General features: G+C 42.1%; 1 long non-coding RNA gene across 1 annotated transcript in view; it reads left to right on the top strand.

Moving 5' to 3' along the window:
- The window catches only part of LOC129036753 (uncharacterized), a 58,533-nt gene that overhangs the window by 934 nt on the left and 33,790 nt on the right, over positions 1 to 23,809 (top strand). Inside the window, exons 2-5 of the long non-coding RNA XR_008502641.1 lie at positions 2,245 to 2,458; positions 3,994 to 4,073; positions 8,896 to 8,932; positions 19,045 to 19,187. This is a non-coding gene — a long non-coding RNA (uncharacterized LOC129036753). The remainder of the gene's footprint in view (positions 1 to 2,244; positions 2,459 to 3,993; positions 4,074 to 8,895; positions 8,933 to 19,044; positions 19,188 to 23,809) is intronic.

Below are 23,809 nucleotides of genomic sequence, written 5' to 3'. Positions count from 1 at the left end.
ATAAAATTGCCAGATTAAGCAAATAAAAATATAGGACTCCTAGTTAAATTTGAATTTCAGATACAGAATGAATAATTTTTAAATATTATGTCCCAAGCAGGAATATATAAAATAAAAATGTAACTGGTTGTCCTGTATTTTATCTGGCAATGCTGCATATTTAAAAAGTAAAAATAAAAGATGAGATTAACTTTAATAGTATATTTAATCAAGTATATCCAGAACATGATCATTTCATCATATAATCAATATAGAAATTATTGATATTTTACATTGTTATATATAAATCATTGATCTTTTTTTCCCTCCTCATACTAAATCTTAAGAATTCAGTGTGTTTCACAGGTTCTCGGGATTTGAAAAAAAAAAAAAAAGGAATCCAGTGTGTATTTTACAGCACATTTCAATTTGGACTAGCCACACTTTTTATTTTTTAATATTTATTTATTCATTTATTTATTAGAGACACGATCCCACTGTGTCGCCCAGGCTAGAGTGCAGTGGCACAATCATAGCTCACCGCAGCCCTGAATTCCTAAGCTTAAGTGGGCCTCCTGCCTCAGCCTGCTGAGTAGCTAGGACTACAGGCACATGCCACCGTGCCCAGCTAATTTATTTATTTTTTTTTTATTTTACAGAGACAAGGCATCCCTGTGTTGCCCAGGCTGGTCTCAGACTCCTGGGTTTAAGCAATCCTCCCACCTCAGCCTCCCAAAATGCTGAATTACAGACGTGGGCCACTATGCCTGGCCAGACTCATTTTTTAAGTGCTCAGTAGCCACATGTAGCTATTGGTTATCTTATTGGACAGCACCATTCCTAAGGCCTTTAAGAATTTGGGCTGCTAAACTTAACAATGCAAGATATTCCTTTTTAAAATAGTAGTGGCTTAGTGTTAGAAACAGAACTAAGTGTATATTTTTACAATATAATGTGTTGGGGTAAAGAATATTTAATAGTCACTACATTGTGAGTTGAAAATAAAGCTACAGAAAGGGAACCTAACCTTGCCAGCAGATTTTTAACAAGGAAATCTAAACATTTGCATAAAGCATAATAGACTTAAAAAATTATGATAAAGATGTTATCACAGGACTTGTTTGTTTCTTTATACTTACTATTCACTATTCTTACTTCCTGAAGATGGATGGTTATACCTTCAGCAATATACTTGAATCCTTCTAACATCTTATGTGAAGTTATAGTTCTTATCTAGAACTAACTGAAAAAGAAAGCAAAGCTTCTTGAAAATAAACTCCTTTTTTGTGTGCTAAAATATTGTTTTAATACTTCAAAAGAAATGAAAGCTTCTATGAGAAGAATGTTGACCTGTGTCCAGACCAAACAAGATGAAGAAGTCTTATTTTAACATTTGAGAAATATCAGTTGGGCATCAGATAACATTCCTGAAAGGGACTGAAAACAATGCAGTAGACTACGAAAGAAGCTGCACATCCTTAGGAAGAAAAGAAACTATTTGTCATAGATGGCTTCTCCACATGCTCAAAGCAGAGAGCAACCTAAGATGGTGCCGTCCAGTTCCGGGTGCACTGTGATTACTATCTGAATGCCATTACTATTTAAATTGCATTTCTTTTTTTTGAGACAGGGTCTCCTTCTGTCACCCAGGCTGGAGTGCAGTGGGGCGGTCTTGGCTCACTGCAGCCTCGACCTCCCGGTTTCAAGCAATCCTCCCACCTCAGCCTTCCAAGTGGCTGGGACTACAGCCACGCACCGCTACACCCAGCTAATTTTTTTGTATTTTTGGTAGAGACAGAGTTTTGCCATTTTGGCCAAGCTGGTCTCAAACTCCTGACCTCAAGTGATCCCCCCGCCTTGGCCTCCCAAAGTGCTGGGATTATAGGTATGAGCCACCATGCCCAGCCTTAAATTTCGTCTTTTAAAAGAGAAAGAGAGCTTAGAATCTGAATCAGTTACCTGAGGCCCTTTATCCTGCAATATCCTGAATTGGGATGTTCCTATTTTACATATTAAAAAATGTAAAACTGATTTATATGGTAGATAACCCTACAGTTCAGGGCTAGAACTTTAGATTAAATGCATTCATACCCTGGCAGATGTGGTAGCTTGCCTCTAAGATGGCACCCAATGAATGATCTCTGTACCAGGATTGGTCTATGTGACCAAAAGCATACAGCATTAGTGATGATACTTATATCACTTGGGTAATTACATTATAAAAGATGTCCATCATGGGTGTTCTTTTCTCTTTCTCTTGCTCAGAGACAAGCAAGCTGCCATGTTATAAGCAGCCCTTTGAGGGGTCCATGTGATGTCAAGGAATGAAGTCTCTAGCCAACATTTAATGAGGAGCTGAGGCCCACCAACAATCTTGAGTGAGCTTGGAAGTAGCTCCTTCAGCATCAGTTGGGTGTTGAGATGACTACTGACAGCTTGACTGCAACTTCATGAGAGTCTTCTGAACCAGAACCACTCAGTTAAGTGCCTCCCAGGTTCCTGATCCTCAGAAACTCTGAGAAATATTGAATGTTTGTTGTTTTAAAATGCTAAATTTTGAGGTATTACGTTGTGTGGCAATAGATAACTAATATATAAATTATTTGAATCAAACAATATGTTAAATTAAAGCTCAGAAGAATAAACATCTGTAATTCCTTAATTTGTTTTCCCTTCTATTCTACAGAATAGAATTTTACAGATGAACCTTGTAATTACTTGTGCAATGAGAGACAGTATGTTATATTGATTAAGTGCATAGCCTCTGGATGTATGGTAGAAGAAAGACCAATATTCAATTGCTTTCTTCTTCAATTCCAAGCTTGTGAGATTGAGCAAATTTTAAAAGTGTTTTAAGCCTCAGTTTCCTGGGATGGTAGTGCTTAGCTCGAGCTCCTAGCATATATTAACTACAAACTAAATATTAGCTATAATTATTAGTTTTGATTATTGACTCTAAATAAATACCTTAAGAACTTTGTGTTCTCCACAGATTTGGATATGTCTGGATGTTATGTAGGCTGGAGTAGTCAGCAATTACTCGCCTGAGGAAGGGAAGGCCACCTCCTTTAAGAAAAGAATAGGCTGGGTGCGGTGGCTCATACTTGTAATCCCAGCATTTTGGGAGGCTGAGGAGGGCAGATCACCTGAGGTCAGGAGTTTGAGACCAGCCTAAGCAACATGGTGAAACCCTGTCTCTACTAAAAATACAAAAATTAGCCAAGTGTGGTGGCATGCTCCTGTAGTCCCAGCTACTCGGGAGGCTGAGGTGAGAGGATTGCCCGAGCCTGGGAGGTGGAGGTTGCAGTGAGCCGAGATCGCACCACTGCACTCCAGCCTGAGCAACAGAGCAAGACTCCGTCTCAAAAAAAAAAAAAAAAGAAAGAAAAGAGTAGAAGGCCCAAGCTTAGTCCAATGTTACAGCTTCAGCATTAGAGTAGAGAATGATTCGGAGCATCTGTCCAGTGTCTGCTGTAGATCCCTCAAATCCGTGTTTGGATGCTTCTGGTAAGGAGTGTATGGCAGATGCACCAGACAGATGCATTTGGCAGCAATGACTTATGCATACCTGAAGAATGACCCTATGGTCTAAGAAGAATGTGTGTTCAGAGCTCCGAGCTAAGGAATCTGGGAGTGGCCAACCCAGAGATTTCATTTCTTATCTATGACAAACTTCTGAACTGCTCCCACCCCCAGCCCATCCTGTAGAATGTAGGCCCTACTAGGCGATCAAAGCCCTTTGTTTTAGGTTAAATGAAGGTTGCCTGGTAGAGGTTGCTAGGGGAAAGGTGTTAAGTAAAAATGTTATATAAACTGCATGGTTTTTTTGTTTGTTTTTGTTTTTTTGAGACAGAGTTTTTGCTCTTGTTGCCCAGGCTGGAGTGCAATGGTGCAATCTCGGCTCACTACAACCTCCGCCTCCTGGGTTCAAGTGATTCTTCTGTCTCAGCCTCCCAAGTAGCTGGGATTACAGGTGCCTACCACCAGGCCCGGCTAATTTTTTGTATTTAGTAGAGTCAGGGTTTCACCATGTTGGTCAGCCTGGTCTCAAACTCCTTACCTCAGGTGATCCTCCCAAAGTGCTGGGATTACAGGTATGAGCCACCACGCCTGGCCAATTGCATACTTTTTACAAGGAGTTTTGCTTCTCCTGCCCAGCCCACTGCCACTGGACTGCCCTGTATTGTAAGTCCCCTCAATAAACCTTACGTCTCAGTTTCTGGTTCTAGGTCTCTTCTTCAGCCTCTTGAACATGGTGCCATCCCTACTGAAGTCAATGGGGTCTGACATGACAAGGGGAACTTGAACAAAATCTGAAATAGCTATTTTTTTCTTGCCAAAATACCTGTAAGACATCCTTTGCCTCAGCCCCAGAACATTGAATTATGACCCAAGAGTGGAGAAACGGAGAAGTCTGTCTATGTCATCAGACAACATCCCAAGTGGGATGTCATCACCCCAATGCATATTGGCATTTGGGCAGAGTAGAGCAGCATCAGCCTAGCAAGACTTGGCACAATTCTGTTGGGTTGCACGATAGAATGAGAAATCACATTTCTGCTGTTATGTGATTCTGCATTTTAACTCCAGTTTGTTTGGCCAGGACAGATAGGTAACTAGCCATGAAGACAATGGACCTTGAAACATTCTGAAGACTAGAAAAAGTATGTAATACAACACTTTGAACAACTGTTTAAGGACTTAAATGTCCAGACTGTTTCTTTAGATGAGTGTAATTTCCAGTGTGAAACCCCACAATTTGGCTTCAAGAGGTACAGAACAGTTTTTGAATTCCACAGAAAAAATTTTGCATTGCAACAAACTTGACCATCCTATTTGCAGTAGTAGAAATGTAAATTCATTCCCTTCAGAGATACCTGCAAAAATGAAATGTGAAATATTCTGCTTGCATTTTAAAGACTGGTTATTGCATTCTAGAATAGATGGAAAAGACATTAGTGAGGGCCAATATAGAAATATGAGTTTTCCCAAAAGACTTTTATGTATATATATGACATGGCAGGAAAATTGGGTCACTAGTGGTTTTTACTTCTTCATTCATTTGGCAAACATATGAATAGACTGATGTGTGCCAAACACTGTTCTGAGTTCTGGGAACTGAGGAAAGAAACAAACTATCTGTTTTCATGGAGCTCATATTTTACTTGGAGGATGGAGAGGCTGACAATAAACGTGTACAAATAAATACAAATTTCAAGTAGTGGTAATTGCCAAGGTGAAAGAAAAGAGAGTAATGGTATAGAATGACAGTCATTGGGTAGCTGCTTTAGATGAATGGTAAGTGAACATGTTTCTGAGAAAGTGATATCTGAGCTGAGAGGCAAAGGACGAGAAGGAATCTGTCATGTGAAGATCTGGGAAGCAGGTGTACTAAGCAGAAGAGCAGCAAGTACAAAGCCTGAGGTAAGGGATGTGCTCCGGGTGACTAAGTAACAGAGAGAAGACCAGCGTGACTAGAACATAGTGATCAAAGTGAGTAATGTTGAAACATAAGTCAGAGACATTGGCAGGAGGCCAGCTTTTATGGAAGCCAGATTGTCTAGTCCCTTGTAGATAGTGGCAAGGAGTTTGGATTTTATTCTAGATGCAACACTACCAGAATATTTTTTCTTTTTTTTTTTGAGACAGGGTCTCACTGTCACCCAGGCTGGAGTGCAGTGGCATGATCTTGACTCTCTGCAACTTCTGCCTCCTGGGCTCAAGCGATCCTCACACCTCCACGTCCCCAGAAGCCAGGACTACATGCACCACACCTGGCTAATTTTTGTATTTTTTGTAGAGATGGGATTTTGCCATGTTGCCCAGGCTGGTCTTCAACGCTGCCCACTTTGGCCTCCCAAAGTGCTAGGATTATAGGCATGGGCCACCGTGCCTGGCCTATCAGAGTATTTTCAGGCAGAGAAAAGCATCAGGTCTTACTTCCAGCATAAAAGGAACATTCTGGCTGCTATGTAGAGAAGGGACTGTAGAGGACAAGAATGAAAGCAGGTTGACTGATTAGAAAGCATTGCAGCATTATAGGCAAGAGCTTATGATGGCCTGAGCTAGAGTGGTAACTGTGGAAGAGATAAATGGATGAATTCAGAATATTTTTGGAAGAAAAAGGTGACATGATTTACTATTGGATGTGGGCATGAGGGAAGGAAATTAAGGATGACTCCTGGATTTTTACCCTGAGCAACTTTATCGCTTTTCATGTTTGTTTTTGAAATGGGGAGATTTGGTGGGGTGGGGGTTTGGGAAATTGAGTTTTTTATTTTTATTTTTGCTTTTTAAGAAGTGTGGTGAAATACACATAACATAAAATTTACCATTTTAACCACTCTTAAGGGCATTAAGTACATTCACATTGTGCAACCATCACCATCATCCATCTGTAAAGAACTCTTTTCATCTTGCAAAATTGAAACTCTGTACCTATTAAACAATAACTCCCCACTCCCCTCCTTACCCTAGTCCCTGAAAACCATTCTATAATATAGAAGTCTCTGTGAATTTGACCACTCTCATATAAGTGGAATCACATAGTATTTGTCCTTTTGTGACTCACTTTTATTGTCACTTAGCATAATGTCTTCAAGATTCATCCATGTTGTAGCATATGTCAGAATTTCCTTCCTTTTTAAGACTGAATAATATGCCATTATATGTGCCTACTACATTTTGTTTACCCATTCATCCACTGATGGACACTTGGGTTGCTTCCATCTTTTGCCTATTGTGACTAATGCTGCAGTGAACACGTATGTACAAGTGTCTATTTGAGTACTTGCTTTTAATTCTTTGGGTATATACCCAGAAGTGGAATTGCTGGATCATGTGGTAATTCTGTGTTTAATTTTTTTTAAGCAATCGCCATACTGTTTTCCCTGGTAGCTGTACCATTTTACATTCCCACCAACAGTGCACAAGAGTTCCAGTTTCTCCACATCCTCGCCAATACTTGTTATTTTCTGTGGTTTTGTTGTTGTTGTTGTTTTGTTTGTTTTTGTTTTTTTACAGAAGCTATCCTAATGGGTATAAAGTGGTATTTCATTGTGGTTTTATTTGCATTTCCCTAATGATTAATTATGTTGAGCATCTTTTCATGTGCTTATTGGTAATTTATATATTTTCTTTGGAGAAATGTCTACTCAACTCTTTTGCCCATTTTAAAATCAGGTTTTTTTGTTGTTGTTGTTGAATTGCAGGAGTTCTTTACATATTTGGGATATGAACCACTTATCAGATACATGATTTGCAAATATTTTCTCCCATTCCATGCCTCTTCACTATTGATTAAATCCTTTACGCACAGAAGTTTTACATTTTTGATGTAGCCCAATTTTTCTATTTTTTCTTTTGTTGCCTGTGCAAGAGTTTTATTTTAAATGCAATTTTGGGATGTCTATTAGACATCCAAGTCAAAATGTCAAATAGACAGCTGGATATATGAGTCTGAAGGTCATAAAAGAGATCAGAATGATACATAAATTAGGGAATCATCCACATATAGATGGTATTTAAGGCCATGGGTCTGGACAGAATCACCCAGGAGAGAAGTCACATAGGAACACATAGGTTTCCCTAGGGAATACAGTCATCTTAGAGTAAAATTCTATTAAGGAGATCAGGAGGTCTTGGCTGAGTTAAATTTGGATAATATAAGTTATTAACTATGTTAATGTGTTCTTCTAAGCTAGATGCCAGGTTAAGGCAGAAATTAGGAGGTCCTGGGCAAGCATCAATTTGCTCTGCTATTGTATTATTACAAGAATAATACTAACAATAGTGCATGACCTCATTTCATCCTCACAATAGCTCTACGCGATTGATATTCTTGTCTTCACTTTACAGGCAAAGAAACAGAAGTAAAGTAATTTACCCAGTTGCTATAGTTAGCATGTGGTAGGTCCATATTAGAGGCCTGGTCTGTCTGCATGATGGTTAATTTTATGAGATAGCAAATAAAACATTATTTGTGTCTGTGTCTGTGAGGATGTGTCCAGAGAGGTTCACAAGCATTTGAATCAGTAGACGGAGCAAATAAGGTCCGCCCTCACCAATGTGGGCAGGCATCATCCAATCCACTGAGGGCTCCTGCTCATATAGAACAAAAAGGCAGAGGATGTGCCTATAGTTCCAGCTTCTTGGAAGGCTGTGGCAGGAAGATGCTTGAGCCCAGGAGTTTGAGGCCAGCCAGGGAAACATAGCAAGACCTTTCTCTTTTAAAAAAATTTTTTTTGGCCGGGCGTGGTGGCTCATGCCTGTAATCCCAGCACTTTGGGAGGCCAAGGCGGGCGGATCATGAAGTCAGGAGATCGAGACCATCCTGGCTAACATGGTGAAACCCCGTCTCTACCAAAAATACAAAAAATTAGCCGGGCGTTGTGGCGGGCGCCTGTAGTCACCGCTACTCGGGAGGCTGAGGCAGGAGAATGGAGTGAACCTGGGAGGCGGAGGTTGCAGTGAGTGGAGATCACACCACTGCACTCCAGCCTGGGCGACAGATCAAGACTCTGTCTCAAAAAAAAAAAATTTTTTTTTAAGGCATAGGAGGGCAAATTCTCTCATTCTCTCTCTTCTTGAGCTGGGACATCCATTTTCTCCTGCCTTCAGGAAATCGGAGCTCCTTGTTCTTGGATCTTCCGACTCTGGGACTTACACCTTACCCTTTTCCCCTCAGTCTTTCAGACTTGGACTGAATTACACCATCACCTTTCCTGGTTCTCCAGCTTGCAGATAGCATGTCACGGGATGCTATCTATACAGAGGCTTCTTAGCCTCTGTAATCATATGAGCCAGTTCAAATAGTAAATCTCCTCCTATTGATCTATACCTATATCTGTAATCCCATTAGTTGGGTTTCTTTGGGAAACCCTAATACCCCTTTATCCACAGTTTTGTTTTCTACAGTTTCAGTTATCTACAGCCAACTGGGTAAACCAAATAGGTGAGTACAGTACAATAAAATATTTTGAGAGAGAGATGCACATTTGCATGACTTCTGTTACAGCATATTGTTATTATCATTCTATTTTATTATTAGCTATTGTTCTCTTATTCTGCATAATTTAGAAATTAAATTTTATCTTAGGTACGTATGTATGTATGTATAGGAAAAAACCTAGTATATATAGTGTTCAGTACTATCTGAGGTTTCAGGAATCCCCTGGTGTTCTTGGATTGTAGCCCCCTGCCTTCAAGCCTGCACTCTCAATTACTGATGCTACATCTCATTACCCTGAAAGATGAAATCTAGCCCTGAGCCCTTACCAACTGGCTGCATTAGATCATTTTAGATCTCCATGTCACCGCAGTCACATTTGTGTGTGTTGAATGGTCCAGGAGAGATGGTGCTATTCCTGCCACCTTCGTTAGCCTGGCTTGCATTATCTTCTGAACATTCTGGGTCTTATTAACACTGTGCCAGGTTCTCATATACCCCAAATAAAGAAAGTAGATGGATACAGTATACATACTAGGCCCAACAGAAGTTATGCTTTTACTCCCTTTCCGCTTCAATTTAAATACTACTATGGTCCTTTGCTTCAGTCTATCTCAGTTCCTTCGTTGTCTTGTCATTCCGTTCACTTCTACTGCAAGGCCCTAACTCCAACCATTTGGTCACTGTACTCCTACCCTGGGTCACTGGAGGAAATCACACAACCATGTGAGTTGGTGTCTTGGCACATTTACATTTCCAATCACAATTGGACCCTCAGCCCACTTGTTACTCTCTCAACCCATGTTTTTTCACACCCATCAACAGCCCCCTTTCTTTCTTGTGTCTTAAGTCAGCATCCTGGATTGAGAGTGAAGAGTAAAATGGTTTGACTTATTGTGAGCTTAGACTTTGAAAGACTAGTAAACAAAAGGACTGGGGTAGTGGCAAGAGTGTGAATGGGCTGGAGGGATCACAAGGTATAAACTGAAAGGTATAAACTGAAAGGTATAAACTGATATCAGGTGAGAGCTGAAGGGTTGGGAGGGAAACAAAGGTCCTAGAGTGAGTTGGAGCTGTTGTGACTGATGAGAGGCCCAGGGTGTGTCCTCAGCAGCAAGAGTGTGAAGTATAGGTGAAGGTCAAGTACTGCGAGGCTAAGGTGTAGCACTACTCATCTTCTTGAGCACAAAAGTCACCAGCACCTTGGGCTGGGTGTCAGAGAGCTCACAGAATGTGGATAACCAACCAGGCAGATGTTGGTACCAGCAACCAGGAGGGCACAGCACAAACCTGAGCAGGTCTTTTATGTATATGAAGGTGAAGGAGTTATGATTTAGAAATGGCAGTGGGAAGCAAGGAGAATGCTGAGAGCCTGCTCAGCTCTTGGCTTTCAAGATCATGGATAGTGCAAAATGAGTAGCCTTCATTTGAGAGACAGAGCCATGAGGCAACTGGTGTGCTCAGAAGGAAGCCAGATCTCTATCAAGGAAAGGAGATAGAGAGAACAACCAGGGATGTACTTGAAAGAGGAGAGTTGCTTGTCTACAATGGAATATGTGTTGCAGAGGACTCAGTCACAGGGAAGACAACTGCAGGAGGGTGAGCTGGAGGGCTCTGCAGGGACAGGAGCACAGTAGGGCATTAGAATGGGAGTTTTAGATGAGAAGGATTACATTTGCAGTGCTGGAGGAAGATCATCTCAAGGTTCACAAAATCAAGCTTTAGACTTGTCTGTGTCAACAGATGGAGGCATTGGGTGATAGTTCAAATCCCCATAATTTTTTATAATCCTTTCAGCAGTCTGTTAAATATAACCTTGGTGATAAGCTAAGTTACCTCAGCGTAGCAAGCTTGGCTTGGTCTAAATCAGGGTAGAGGTGATTGTTGCTCAAAGGAAATGAGAGAGACACCCAGCTCTGGATTGGAGAACATGACTTTGACCTGGGTTTCAGCCTCCACAGGGCTTAGCCCCAGGGGAGCACTGGGCAAGTTGCTGAGGCCACAAGCAGGAGTTTATAACCAGGCTAGACTAAGCCCACTGATGCAAGAATTTTTTTTTTTTTTTTTGAGACAGAGTCTCACTCTGTCACCCGGGCTAGAGTGCAGTGGTGTGATCTTGGCTCACTGCAACCTCCACCTCCCTGGTTAAAGTGATTCTCCTGCCTCAGCCTCTCAAGTAGCTGGGATTACAGGCATCCGCTACCATACGCGGCTACATTTTTTATTTTTTTAGTAGAGACAGGGTTTCACCGTGTTGGCCAGGCTGGTCTTGAGCTCCTGACCTCAAGTGATCCACCTGCCTTGGCCTCCCAAAGGGCTGGGATTACTGGCTTGAGCCACCATGCCCAGCCTGATGCATGAATTTGCATTCTTCATGCTCTTCATCTATGCTTCTGAAGACCTGGCACTTAGTCGACACTCAGTTTTTATTTTTTAACTGCTTTATGATTATAAAAGTAATATATGGAGCATTTGTAAAGTATGGAAATCTGGAAAAAATAAAACAGAAGTCATCTATAATCTGACCATCCAAACATACCTACTGTTAATACCTTAGCCTACTTTCTTTTTTTCCTTTTTTTGTGACGGAGTCTTGCTATGTTGCCCAGGCTGGAGTACAATGGCATGATCTCGGCTCACTGCAACCTCTGCCTCCCAGGTTCAAGCAGTTCTCCTGCCTCAGCCTCCCAAGTAGCTGGGCTTACAGTCATCCACCACCATGCCCTGCTAATTTTTGTATTTTTAGTAGAGATGGGGTTTCGCCATGTTGGCCAGGCTGGTCTCAAACTCCTGACCTCATGTGATCTGCCCGCCTAAGCCTTCCAAAGTGCTAGGATTACAGGTGTGAGCCAATGCGCCTGGCCTTTTTTTTTTTTTTTAAGACAGTTTTACTCTTTTTGCCCAGGCTGTAGTGCAGTGGTGTGATCTTGGCTCACTGCAACCAGGTTCAAGTGATTTTCCTGCCTCAGCCTTCTGAGTAGCTGGGACTACAGACAGGCGCCACCATGCCCAGCTAATTTTTTTGTATTTTTAGTAGAGATGGGGGTTTCACCATATTGGCCAGGTTGGTCTCCAACTCCTGACTTTGGGTGATCCACCCACAGCGGCCTCCAGAAGTGTTGGGATTACAAGCATGAACCACTGTGCCCAGCCAAGCCTACTTTCTTCTGGTCTTTTTCTCATGCCTCCCTGCCACCACCCCAGCCCCCCGCCATTACATACATATATATGTTTATTTTTTTTAAAGAGATGAAGTCTTGCTGTCTTGCCCAGGCTGATAGGCTGATCTCAAACTCCTGGCTTCAGGTGATCATCCTGCGTTGGCCTCCCAAAGTGCTGTTGTTACAGGCATAAGCCATCACACCTGGCTATTTTTCACGCTTTTAAAACTCAGTTTATTCATCCATTTATTCACTCATTCTTTGGTTAGTACTCATATACTGGTTTTATTATTTTATTATGTTATATTTTTAGCTACAGGGTCTCACTCTGTGCCCGAGGCTGGAGTGCAGTGGCATGATCATGACTCTGCAACCCCGAACTCCTGGGCTCAAGGGATCCTCCCAAATCAGCCTCCTGAGAAGTTAGGATTACAGGCACATGCTACCACACCCTGCTAATTTTTTTTAATTAATTTTTTTTTTTTTTTTGGTAGAACCAGTGTGTGTTAGGCCATTCTTGCATTACTATAAAGAAATACCTGAGACTGGGTAATTTATTAAGAAAAGAGGTTTAATTGAGTCATGATTTCACAGGCTGTATAGGAAGTGTGGCGCTAGGCATCTGCTCAGCTTCTAGGGAGGCTTCAGGGAGCTTTTACTCACGGTGGAGGGTGAAGGGGGAGCAGGTGTGTCACATGGTAAAGACAGGAGCAAGGTGGGGGGAGGTGCCACACCCTTAAACAACCAGATTTCTCAAGAACTCACTTATTATGGTGGGGACAGCTCCAAGCCATGAGGGATCTTCCCCCATGACCAAAACACCTCCCAGCAGGCCCCACCTCCAACATTAGAGATTACATTTCCACATGTGATTTGGACAGGGATAAATATCCAGACTATATCATTTTGCCCCTGGCCCTCCTAAATCTCATGTCCTTCTCAAGTTGCAAAATACAATCATGCCTTCCCAAGAGTTCCCCAAAGTCTTAACTCATTCCAATGTTAACTCAAAAGCACAAAATTCAAAGTCTCATCTGAGACAAGGCAAGTTTCTTCCACCTATGAGCCTATAAAATCAAAAACAAGCTATGTACTTCGAAGTTACAATGGGTGTATAGGCATTGGGTAAACATGCCCATTCCAAAAGAGAAATTGGCCAAAAGAAAGGGGCTACAAGCTCCATGCAAATTCAAAACCCAGCAGGGCAATTATTAAATTTTAAAGCTCCAAAGTAATCTTCTTTGACTCCGTGTCCCATATCCAGGGCTCACTGGTGCAAGAAGTGGGCTCCCAAGGCCTTGGGAAGCTCCGTCCCTGTAGTTTGCATAGTACAGCCTCCACAGCTGCTCTTATGGGCTGGAGTTGAGTGCCTGTGGCTTTTCCAGGCACAGGGTGCAAGCTGCCAGTGGATCTACCATTCTCAGGTCTGGAGGGTGGTGACCCCCTTCTCACAGCTCCACCAGGCAGTTCCCCAGTGGAGACTGTGTGGGGCCTCCAACCCCATATTTCCCCTCTAAACTGCCCTAGTAGAGGTTCTCTGTGAGGGTTCCACCCCTGCAGCAGGCTTCTGCCTGGGCACGCTGGCTTTCTTGTACATCCTCTGAAATCTAGGTAGAGGCTGCCAAGCCTCCTTCACTCTTAGAGTCTGCATGCCTGCATGCTTAACACCACATGGAAGCTGCCAAAGCATATGGCTTGTGCCCTTTGGAGCAGCAGCCTGAGCTGTACCTGAGGCCCCTTGAGCCACAGCTGGAGCTGGAACAGCCTGGATGCAGGGAGCACTGTCCCAAGGAGGCTGTGCAGAGCCATGGGGCCCTAGACCTAGCCCACGAAATGATTCTTTCTCTTAGGTCTCTGGGCCTGTGCCTGTGATGGCAAGGGCTGCCCCTTAGATCTCTGAAATGCCTTCAAGGCCTTTTTCCCATTGTCTTAGCTGTTAGTACCTGGCTCTCTTTTAGTTATTCAAATTTCTCCAGCAAGTGGTTGCTCCACAGCCTGCTTGAATTCCTCTACTGAAAATGCTTCTGCTTTCTCTATCACATGGGCAGGCTGCACATTTTCTAAAGTTTTACACTCTGCTTCCCCTTTAAATATAACTTCTAACTTTAAGTCATTTTTTTGCTCTCACATCTGAGTGAGGCTGTTAGATGCAGCCATGTCACTTCTTGAACACTTTGCTGCTTAGAAATTCCCTTTGCCAGATACCCTAGGTTGTCACTCTGAAGTTCAAACTTCCACAGATCCCTACAGCATGAACAAAGTGCAGCCAAGTTCTTTGCTAGGCCATAATGAGGGTGGCCTTTGTTCCATTTCTAGGTTCCTCATCCTCATTTCCATCTGAGACCTCATCAGCCACGCCTTCACTTTCCATATCACCATCAGCATTCTGGTTACAACCATTTGACCAGCCAAGTACTATTCTAACTTCTGGGAATACAGAAGTGCTTCTCATGGAACTTACAGTCTAGTGGAGGAAGAAGGACAATAAATGCAACAAAGAAGTAAATTAGTCAGGATGTCAGAGAGTGATAAGTCCCATGGAGAAAAATGAAGCAGGGATGCATAAAGTTAGTTCAGAGAGAGAACAGGATACAATTTTAAATAGTGTGGTCAGATAAGGGTTTATTAAGAAGGTGGCATTTGGGCCAAGACACAAAGGAAGTAAGAGAGCAAGCTATGTAGATAGCTGGGAAGAGCATTCCTAGGAAGAGGGAACAAGTATCTGATAGAGAAGCATGTCTAGTATGTTCAAAGAATAGCAAAGCCTTGGTAGCCTTAATGAAGAAGGCAATGGAGAGAGTAATAAGAGATGACGTCCGCGAGCTAAAGGAGGGCATGAAGATTAGAGTAGGGTCCTATAAACTGGTTGACCACTGTCAAATGAAATTAAGGCTGTTGAGGCAGAAATCATTTGATAAAAGTTTATTGGAAGCCAAATGTGAGGATGAACCCAGGAAAACACACCAACAAAGTTGAGAGTGTTCTAGAGTCTGTTACAAGTTGGAAAGTTAGAAGAAGGGAGGGGGACTCTTCATACAGGAGTTGTCCTTTTTCACTGGAGGGTACAATACAAAGGTTACAATAATTGGCTACAGATTGCAACATGCAGACTAAAATGTCTACATGAAAGACAATCAGTAAAATATTATGACTCAGAAATAAATCAGTGTCCTTTTCAGTGTCAGTAGGTGGTGCATTGATCAGTACATCAACAATTTGAGGAACTTCTAAGATTCCTTACTCAGGACAAGGTATTGCCATGAATCACAAGACCTTCCCAAGATGGGTTAATTTGGAAGCTGTTTACTTTTAAAGTAAACTGTCAAATGTGACCTGTAGGTTATTGCCATATATAATTTGTCATCCAAACTGGGAGACTTCTAGAATGAAAGGTGGAGGTGAGGGTTATTAATAATTAACACTAGGGCTGGGTGTGGTGGCTCATGCTTGTAATCCCAGTACTTTGGGAGGCTGAGGCAGGCAGATCATGAGGTCAGGGGATTGAGACCATCCTGGCCAACATGGTGAAACCCCGTCTCTACTAAAAAATTTAAAAAAAAAAAAAATTTAGCTGGGCGTGGTGGCACATGCCTGTAATCCCAGCTACTCAGGAGGCTGAGGCAGGAGAATCGCTTGAACCAGGGAGTCGGAGGTTGCAGTGAGCTGAGATCGTGCCACTGCACTCCAGCCTGGCAACAGAGCGAGACTCCGTCTCAAAAAAAAAAAAAAAAAAAAAAAAAAAAAAAAAAAAATTAACACTAGTTGAATGGAGAGAATCCAGGACTGTCCTGGACAAACTCTGACGTGTAATCATTCTACTTATAGACCATTGTAAGGACTTGGGCTTTTAAAAAATCTGACTGAGATGAGGAGCGATTGGAAGGTTTTGAGCAGAAAAGTAACATGATGTAATTGAGATAGCCCTGACTACTATGCTGAGAGTAGACTGAAGGGGCGTAGGAGCAGCCTTAATGAGGAAGGATTGGCTGGGGGCTAACAGAATACAGGCAAGAAACTGGATTCTACATATGTTAAAATTATGGCAAAAGACTTTATTGACAGATTGGATGTGGAGTACGAGAGGAAGAGCAGCCAGGAAAATAAAGTTTCCATTTACTGAGTTGGGGAGGACTTCAGGAAGAGCAGATTTGGGATGAAATTAGGAGCACATGTTAAATTTAACATGTTATGTTTGAGACACCTATTATATATCCAAGTGAGGATATCGAGTGGGCAGTTATTATGTGAGCCTGGAGTTCACTTCTCTCTATGTATTGGTGGTCATCAATGCAGAGATGATATTTAAACCATGAGACTGGATTTTTTAAAAAGGAAGAGGACTGAAGACTAAGTTCTGGGCACTCCAATTTTGGGCAGTAGCGGAGATGAAGAAAAACCAGCACACTAGATGGTAAAGGAGCAGCCAACAAGGTAAGAGGAAAACCAAGCAAGTGTCATTTTTGTTGATTTTTTTGATACAGAGTCTCACTCTGTCACCCAGGCTGGAGTACAATGACACAATCTCGGCTCACTATAACCTCTGCCTTCTGGGTTCAAGTGTTTTTCTTGCCTCAGCTTCCCAAGTACAGGTCTACAGGTGTGTGCCACCACGCCTGGCGCAAGTGTCATGTTGTAGAAAGCAGTTCAAGGGTGAAAGAGAAATGAGTCTGTCAAATGCCTTGAGAGGTCAGGTAAGACGATGACTGTGAATTGATTATCGAATTCAGAACATGCAGGTCACTGCGGCCCTTGATAGAGGTGCTCTGGTGAAAGGTGAGGGCTAAAGCTTAGTTGTAGTGGGGCCAAGTGAAAATTGGAAGAACAAAGTTGAAAGTAGCAAGTAGATATAGCAATCTTCCAAGGAGTTTCACTGCTAAGGGACAGGGAGAAATGGGGCAGGAGCTGACAGCAGAAACTGGGTCAAGAGAGAGCTTTTACAGCCTGTTTGCATACTGAATGGAAACGATCCAGTAGAGAGGGAAAAGATTTATGATGGGGGAGTCAGGAGAATTGCTAGAGCAACATGTGCTCCGAATTTCATCCCGAATCTGCTCTTCCTGAAGTCCTCCCCAACTCAGTAAGTGGAAACTTTATTTTCCTGGCTGCTCTTCCTCTTGTACTCCAAATCCAATCTGTCAATAAAGTCTTTTGCCATAATTTCAACATATGTAGCATCCAGTTTCTTGCCTGTATTCTGTTAGCCCCCAGCCAATCCTTCCTCATTAAGGCTGCTCCTACACCCCTTCAATCTACTCTCAGCATAGTAGTCAGGGCTATCTCAATTACATCATGTTACTTTTCTGCTGTTGGTAAGGGGGTAGGGGGTGGGGCGGGTAAGAAGTATATAAGGCTGGGGCCGGGAGTGGTGGCTCACACCTATAATCCCAGCACTTTGGGAGGCTGAGGCAGGCCAATCACTTGAGCCCAGGAGTTCAATACTAGCCTGGCCAACATGGCAAAACCCTGTCTGTACTAAAAATACAAAAATTAGCTGGGTATGGTGGTGCATGCCTGTAATCCTAGCTACTTGGGAGGCTGAGGCATGAGAATCATTTGAACCTGGGAGGCAGAGGTTGCAGTGAGCCACTGCACTCCAGTGGGGAGGAGAGACCATTCAGGAGAAACAGGAGAAAAGACAGAGGGTGTGGGTACAGATGGAGTTATGCTGGTGGATTATGCTGCTTGTAGAGGTTCTCTCCATTGCTTCTATTTTCTAGGTGAAATAGGAAGCCAAGGCACAGCTGAGGGTGAGCATGGGGGAGGAGGTGATGGAGTTCTGAAGAGAAAGAAGGTCTTCCAGGATAGAGAGTGAACCAGGGCAATTAGGAGCCTCTTGAAGTCACTGATGGTCAGTTTAAGTGAAACCAGTCAGATGGAATATATTTTCCATTTACATTTGGCTATGCAGGTGCTAGCAAGAAGTAGGAGGGAGGTTAGATTTAACCAGCTTTATAGTTTCCCCCAAAAGCAAGGCAGATAAGAAAGGGGCAAGGAAGATGACTATGATGATTAAGCACGGAATTTAAGCTGGCCAAGAAGGGGTGTGAGGACATGAGTAAGATGAGAGATAGCAAAAACGTGGACATCTTTGCCAGGTATGGAGCCAAACACAGTATGTACTGTCTCATGTAATCCCCACCCAAATGGAATTGTTATCATCCCTCTTTACAGATGAAGAAGCTGAGTTTTAGGGAAGACTATAGCTTGCTGAAAGTCACACAGCTGATAGAGAAGTGAAACACCCAGCATCAGATCCTGGAACACTTGTCTCCAAAGGCTATGTACTTAGCTCTATTTACTTTAACTGGAGTATTAGTGAGCATTAAAAAAATTGATGCATATGTACAAAGGATGGTAATTTTGTCCAGTATGTTTTTGTTAATACTTTTCCAACTTGTGTTAATTTTAAGATTTTCTGTTGTACAGAATTCTTTAAAAGTTTATAGTAAAATCTATTTATCTTATCTTCAATTTCCTATTCATCTTAAAATGAAATATCACCTATATTTTCTTCGAGCTTTTGATTTATTTACTCTTGGCTCTATTTTATTTACATTTATTACATTTGGCTCTTTAGTTGATCAGGAATTAATTTAGTATGTGGTTTATGGTGGGATACTATTTATTCCCCCAGTTTTTCCATTTTTACCAGTTTTTCAGCTTGTCAATTGTCCCAGCACCAGTCTTCAACAATGTATCATTTTCTCGATAATTTATAATTCACCTTTATCATATGTTACAATTTTTTCAACACTTGGGTCTGTTTCTGCGATACCTCTTCTATTTTGTTGATTATCTTTCATGTGTGTATGTCTCTGTGTGTGTGTATGTGTGTGTGTGTTTTCCAGGAAACCCAGAGTAGTCATTGTGTGTTTTTATATATGTAAGAGAACATTTCCCCTTATCACTGATCTTTTTCAAAAATTTCTTAAACATATTACATATTTGTTTTTTCAGATGCTCTTTACAATTATTTTTTAACTTCTAAAAATATCTCATTGAGGATTCCGTTCCAAGATGGCCAAATAGGAACAGCTCTGGTCTGCAGCTCCCAGTGTGATTAATGCAGAAGACAGATAATTTCTGCATTTCCAACTGAGGTACCTGGTTCATCTTACTAGGACTGGTTGGACAGTGGGTGCAGCCCACGGAGGGTGAGCCGAAGCAGGGCAGGGCATCGCCTCACCTGGGAAGCGCAAGGAGTCTGGGGATTTCCTTTTCCTAGCCAAGGGAAGCCGTGACAGATGGTACCTGGAAAAACGGGACACTCCCGCCCAAATACTGCGCTTTTCCAAGGTCTTACCAAACGGCACACCAGGAGATTATATCCTGTGCCTGGCTCGGCGGATCCTATGCCCATGGAGCCTTGCTCACTGCTAGTGCAACAGTCTGAGATTGACCTGTGAGGCAGCATCCTGGCACGGGGAGGGGCATCCGCCATTGCTGAGGCTTGAGTAGGTAAACAAAGTGGCTGTGGAAGCTCGAACTGGGTGGAGCCCACCACAGCTCAGCAAGGCTGACTGCCTCTGTAGTCTCCACCTCTGGGGCAGGGCATAGCTGAAAAAAAGCAGCAGAAACTTCTGCAGACTTAAACATCCCTGTCCGACAGCTCTGAAGAGAGCAGTGGTTCTCCCAGGATGGTGTTTCAGCTTGGAGAACAGACAGACTGCCTCCTCAAGTGGGTCCCTGACCCCCGTGTAGCCTAACTGGGAGACACCTCCCAGTAGCTGACTGACACCTCATACAGGCAGGTGCCCCTCTGGGATGAAGCTTCCAGAGGAAGGATCACTCAGCAATTTTGCTGTTCTGCAATATTTGCTGTTCTGCAGCCTCTGCTGGTGATACCCAGGCAAACAGGTCTGGAGTAGACCTCCAGCAAACTCCAACAGACCTGCAGCTGAGGGACCTCACTGTTAGAAGGAAAACTAACAAACAGAAAGGAATAGCATCAACATCAACAAAAAGGACATCCACACCAAAACCCCATCTGTAAGTTACCAACATCAAAGACCAAAGGTAGATAAAACCACAAAGATGGGGAGAAACCAGAGCAGAAAAGCTGAAAATTCTAAAAACCAGAGCACCTCTTCTCCTCCAAAGGATCACAACTCCTTGCCAGCAACGGAACAAAGCTGGGTGGAGAATGACTTTGACGAGCTGACAGAAGTAGGCTTCAGAAGATCAGTAATAACAAACTTCTCCGAGCTAAAGGAGGATGTTCTAACCCATCTCAAGGAAGCTAAAAACCTTGAAAAAAGATTAGACGAATGGCTAACTAGAATAAACAGTGTAGAGAAGAGCTTAAATGACCTGTTGGAGCTGAAAACCATGGCACGAGAACTTTGTGACGCATGCACAAGCTTCAATAGCCGATTCGATCAAGTGGAAGAAAGGGTATCAGTGATTAAAGATCAAATTAATGAAATAAAGCAAGAAGATTAGAGAAAAAAGAGTAAAAGGAAATGAACAAAGCCTCCAAGAAATATGGGACTATGTGAAAAGACCAAATCTACATTTGATTGGTGTACCTGAAAATGACAGGAAGAATGGAACCAAGTTGGAAAACACTCTTCAGGATATTATCAAGGAGAACTTCCCCAACTTAGCAAAGCAGGCCAAAATTCAAATTCAGGATATACAGAGAACGTCACAAAGATACTCCTCGAGAAGAGCAAACCCAAGACACATAATTGGCAGATTCACCAAGGTTGAAATGAAGGAAAAAATGTTAAGTGCAGCCAGACAGAAAGGTCGGGTTATGCACTAAGGGAAGCGCATCAGACTAACAGCAGATCTCTCGGCAGAAACCCTACAAGCCAGAAGAGAATGGGGGTCAATATTCAACATTCTTAAAGAAAAGAATTTCAACCCAGAATTTCATATCAAGCCAAACTAAGCTTCACAAGTGAAGAATAAAATCCTTTCCAGACAAGCAAATGCTGAGAGATTTTGTCACCACCAGGCCTCCCTTACAAGAGCTCCTGAAGGAAGCACTAAACATGGAAAGGAACAACCAGTACCAGCCACTGCAAAAACATGCCAAATTGTAAAGACCATCGATGCTATGAGGAAACTGCATGAACTGACAAGCAAAATAACCAGCTAACATCATAATGACAGGATCAAATTCACACAAAACAATATTAACCTTAAATGTAAATGGGCTAAATGCCTCAATTAAAAGACACAGACTGGCAAATTGGATAAAGAGTCAAGACCCATCAGTGTGCTGTATTCAGGAGACCCATCTCATGTGCAGAGACACACATAGGCTCAAAATAAAGGGATGGAGGAAGATCTACCAAGCAAATGGAAAGCAAAATAAAGCAGGGGTTGCAATCCTAGTCTCTGATAAAACAGACTTTAAACCAACAAAGATCAAAAGGGACAAAGAAGGCCATTACATAATGGTAAAGGGATCAATTCAACAAGAAGAGCTAACTATCCTAAATATATATGCACCCAATACAGGAGCACCCAGATTCATAAAACCAGTCCTTAGAGACCTACAAAGAAACTTAGACTCCCACACAATAATAATGGGAGACTTTAACACCCCGCTGTCAGTATTAGACAGATCAATGAGACAGAAGGTTAACAAGGATATCCGGGACTTGAACCCAGATCTGCACCAAGCAGACTTAATAGACATCTACAGACCTCTCCACCACAAATGAACAGAGTATACATTCTCCTCAGTACCACATCACACTTATTCCAAAATTGACCACATAGTTGGAAGTAAAGCACTCCTTAGCACATGTAAAAGAACAGAAATCACAACAAACTGTGTCTCAGACCACAGTGCAATCAAATTAGAACTCAGGATTAAGAAACTCACTCAAAACTGCACAACTGCATGGAAACTGAACAACCTGCTCCTGAATGACCGACCACTGGGTAAATAACGAAATGAAGGCAGAAATAAAGATGTTCTTTGAAAACAATGAGAGCAAAGACACAACCTACCAGAATCTCTGGAACACACTTAAAGCAGTGTATATAGGGAAATTTATAGCACTAAATGCCCACAAGAGAAAGCAGGAAAGATCAAAATCGACACCCTAACATCACAATTAAAAGAACTAGAGAAGCAAGAGCAAACAAATTCAAAAGCTAGCAGAAGGCAAGAAATAATGAAGATCAGAGCAGAACTGAAAGAGATAGAGACACAAAAACTCTTCAAAAAAATCAATGAATCCAGGAGCTCGTTTTTTGAAAAGATCAACAAAATTGATAGACTGTTAGCAAGACTAATAAAGAAGAAAAGAGAGAAGAATCAGATAGATGGTATAAAAAATGATAAAGGGGATATCACTACTAGTCCCACAGAAATACAAACTACCATCAGAGAATACTATAAACACCTCTACACAAATAAACTAGACAATGTAGAAGAAATGGATAAATTCCTGGACACATACAGCCTCTCAAGACTAAACCAGGAAGAAGTTGAATCTCTGATTAGACCAATAACAGGCTCTGAAATTGAGGCAGTAATTAATAGCCCACCAACCAAAAAAAGTCCAAGACCAGAGAGATTCACAGCCGAATTCTACCAGAGGTACAGAGGAGCTGGTACCATTCCTTCTGAAACTATTCCTAGCAATAGAAAAGAGGGAATCCTCCCTAATTCATTTTATGAGGCCAGCATCATCCTGATACCAAAGCCTGGCAGAGACACAACAAAAAGAATTTTAGACCAGTATCCCTGACGAACATCAACGCAAAAATCCTCAATAAAATACTGGCAAACCGAATCCAGTAGCACATCGAAAAGCTTCTCCACCATGATCAAGTGGGCTTCATCCTTGGGATGCAAGGCTGTTTCAACATATGCAAATCAATAAACATAATCCATCACAGAAACAGAACCAATGACAAAAACCACTTAATTATCTCAATAGACGCAGAAAAGGCTTTCGACAAAATTCAAAAGCCCTTCATGCTAAAAACTCTCAATAAACTAGGTATTGCTAGAATGTATCTCAAAATAATAAGAGCTATTTATGACAAACCCACAGCCAATATCATGCAGAATGGGCTAAAGCTGTTGACCTGATAGATATGGGTTCAAGAGGAAACAGCTGAATACTGTGCTTAGGAAAAGAACAGTTTCAAAGGCTTTCCAGATTGTCAGACTTGATGATATCCTCCTTGGTGCACACCTCTCTTGGCTATGGGGCACATAAACTACCTCTACCAATCTAACTGGTTTGTGCAGTTTTTCTGATTTTGTATCTACCAGCAAAATATATCTTAAGCCATTTTTAGGAAATAGGAGGTTTAGTCACGTGCTCAACAAGAGCACAACAAATGGGGAACATTTAATCGTGTAAGGGCTGTGAGGTGTAGCTGCTGAAACTGTAGCTAGGAGCTGACTTGCTGCCTTCTTGCAGGCAGATTGGCCAGATAAGCCAGGCTAAAATACAATTAATATCTACCATTGTGGTTTAATATGAGATATGGATACCTGGTCTTTGTCTCAGTTCTTGTCATAGAGTTCCCCAAACCTCTAGAACTTCCTGAGTGGTAGGAATATCTCATTAGTCATAATGAGCCCCTTTGATTCGATAACTCCTGAGTTTATGCTAATGAGGTTACTTAATGTGGGGCCCTAGATATTCTTATGATGGGGCTAGTCCCTGGAAAGACCAGGTCATTTGAGGATTAGAGGGTTGGAACTTTCAGCTCTACCCACTGACCTCTGGGCGGGGAAGGT

This window comes from Pongo pygmaeus, chromosome 4, assembly GCF_028885625.2.
Source record: "Pongo pygmaeus isolate AG05252 chromosome 4, NHGRI_mPonPyg2-v2.0_pri, whole genome shotgun sequence".
Classification (NCBI taxonomy): domain Eukaryota; kingdom Metazoa; phylum Chordata; class Mammalia; order Primates; family Hominidae; genus Pongo; species Pongo pygmaeus.
The sequence above is the reverse complement of the archived record's forward strand: the minus strand, read 5'-3'. Positions and strand labels throughout refer to the sequence as shown.